At 57.2% G+C, this 2,249-nt stretch overlaps 1 non-coding gene across 1 annotated transcript; it reads left to right on the top strand.

Moving 5' to 3' along the window:
• The first annotated feature begins 942 nt into the window (after positions 1 to 942).
• Positions 943 to 1,071, top strand: LOC144227043 (small nucleolar RNA SNORA40). Its single transcript, XR_013333836.1, has one exon. It is a non-coding gene; the product is annotated as a small nucleolar RNA SNORA40 (small nucleolar RNA).
• Positions 1,072 to 2,249: the final 1,178 nt, after the last annotated feature.

Below are 2,249 nucleotides of genomic sequence, written 5' to 3' on the forward strand. Positions count from 1 at the left end.
CTCTGGCCCTTTAAATGTGGCTCCCGCTCCAGCCAATTCATTCCGGGCCCGGTGGATAATTCCGCGCCGGGGAACCCGGCCTGCCCCATTCATAAAGTCCGTTCCTACAGGCAGCCTTTCTTGTTTTCAGACTTTGTCTTTCTTTCTTTCTTTCTTTTTTTTTAACGACCAAACTTGTTTTTCAGTTCGATCCGGGGTATTTGGGACGTTATGGATTTGGGGTTACGTGACTATCAAAGTGATGAGAAAGGAAAAAACAAGGTTTCCGTGCCCAAGGACTTTGAGATGTGCCTCTGGACAGAAGTGCCCGAGACCTCGAGGACTCGGGCGAGAGGAGCGGNCCCCGGCCTTTTGTGTGAGCAAGCGTCTCCACTGCTCGCTTCGGCGGGGGTGCGTGCCCTTCCGGACCGGCGCTTGCAGTGCCCGCGCGCCTCCCGCCCGAGCGGCCTCGGCGACGGAGGGGACGGGAGGGGCCCCGCCCCCAGGGAGCGTGGCCGCACAGCGCGAGCTCGCCCAACTTTNCTGCGCGCCCGAAAACGCGGCCGGGGGGGGCGGGGTCAGGCGGGACCAGCGGACCCCGCTTCCACCCTCCGCGCACCCCAGGGCCGTGTGGGCGCCGACCGTGTGGGTCCTCCCGCGGGCCGCCCCGCGGCCGGCACCCAGCTCGGTCTGGGGTTTTCTTTGAACGGAAGCCACCATTCCCCCTTGTGTCCTCTACCCCATAAAATTCCCTGCAAACACAAAAACTCGAAATAGAAGAGAGCGTCCCTAAAAGTTAGTTCCGGAGGACGCCTTCCTTGCGATGAAGGAAAATCATCAATATGCAGCCATAACGCGGTGTGTGTGTGTGTGTGTGTTTTGGGGCGGGGGCGAGAGAGGTCTTGTTTCAATACACAATCCTTGTAGAAAGACTAGTAAAGATGTATTAGAAAGTAGTGGAATTGCACTTGTGCTTGTTTCTGTTCAGTTCTGCGGACAAAGACTTAGACCACAGTGCAGAAAATAAATCCTCTTTTGCAACCCAGAACTCATGGCTCAGTAGGAGTTTTGATACATGTAAGAAGGAACAAGATTTAGAAAGAAAAAAAAAAAAGAAAAGTAGTGGAAACGGGGGTCCCCTCGATCTTGGCTTTGGAGCTTCTCTGGAATCTCCATCTTCTTAAATCTGAGGCTTGTTAGAAATCAGGGTTGAGTTTCTAATACGGGACAGGAGAAACATCACACACACACACACACACACACACACACACCGTCTCCCCCTAATGTTTCTCCTGAGCCCATTTAGTTCCCGTTTAGGAGGGCGGCCCAGTAAGGAAGCATCGATTTTTTCCTTCCCTGCAGGGCCGGCCAAGCTCCCAGCCTCTACTCCTGCGCACGGCGCTCTCCAAACCTTTTAATTATTTAGTTTCTGGCTAACATTCGCCGGAAACCGCTTCATAAACAAGGACAGACCGACGCGCACACAGTTTTGCTACAAGTCGCCGAGATGAAGATGAGGGATGCAAGCGGAGAGAAAACCGGGAAAGCGCCTCTGCGCGCGCCGGCCCCGGCCCAGGAGACGCTAGACCCGGACCCCGGTGCCAAGTCACGCGGGGAGTCCCGAACGTGGCTCTTCGGTCCAAGACACGGAAGCCAGGGAAAAGGGGGGAAAAGGGGGGGAGGGGGGAGGCCATCCTCTGGCGAACACAGCTGCTGACGCCGGGACCTGAAAATGCTACCTTGTGAGCTTGCAACAATTTTAGAAGACAAAGAAAATATTTGGCGAAAATGAGGCCTTCCGGTGTATGGGCGCCTCTCTGATAACGCACAAAAGTTGGGGGGCGGGCGTTATTCGTTTTAGCTCAGAGCACCGAGTGGGCTGCACGGAGACGCAGAGTCCTCTCCCCTCCCCCCCACCTCCTCCCCACACCTTGGAAAAATAAAAGGTCTCGAAGGCCCTGGTAGGTCTGGGTGATGTGGGGCTGCCAGGGGCGTGGGGGCTGCGGCTGGACGCCCGGGGTATGGAGCCAGCCTGCAGGGGGTATTTAACATTTAATTCCCAGCCGGTCCGCCCCTGTTCCCGGACTGACAGTGGGTAATTGGGAAAGAGGACGTTGCTCTTTTGATGGCCCGCGCCGGCCAGTCTCGCCGACGCCACACGGGTTTGACGTCACGGGCCCAGCCCCAGAGCCCGGAGCACAGGGAGGGGGTGGGTCGGGAAAAGGAGGGGAGGGGGTACCCGGCAGGGAGGGCCGAGGTCGGCCCCGGGA

This window comes from Crocuta crocuta, unplaced genomic scaffold, assembly GCF_008692635.1.
Source record: "Crocuta crocuta isolate KB4526 unplaced genomic scaffold, BGI_CrCroc_1.0 scaffold32, whole genome shotgun sequence".
In the NCBI taxonomy this organism is placed as follows: Eukaryota; Metazoa; Chordata; class Mammalia; order Carnivora; family Hyaenidae; genus Crocuta; species Crocuta crocuta.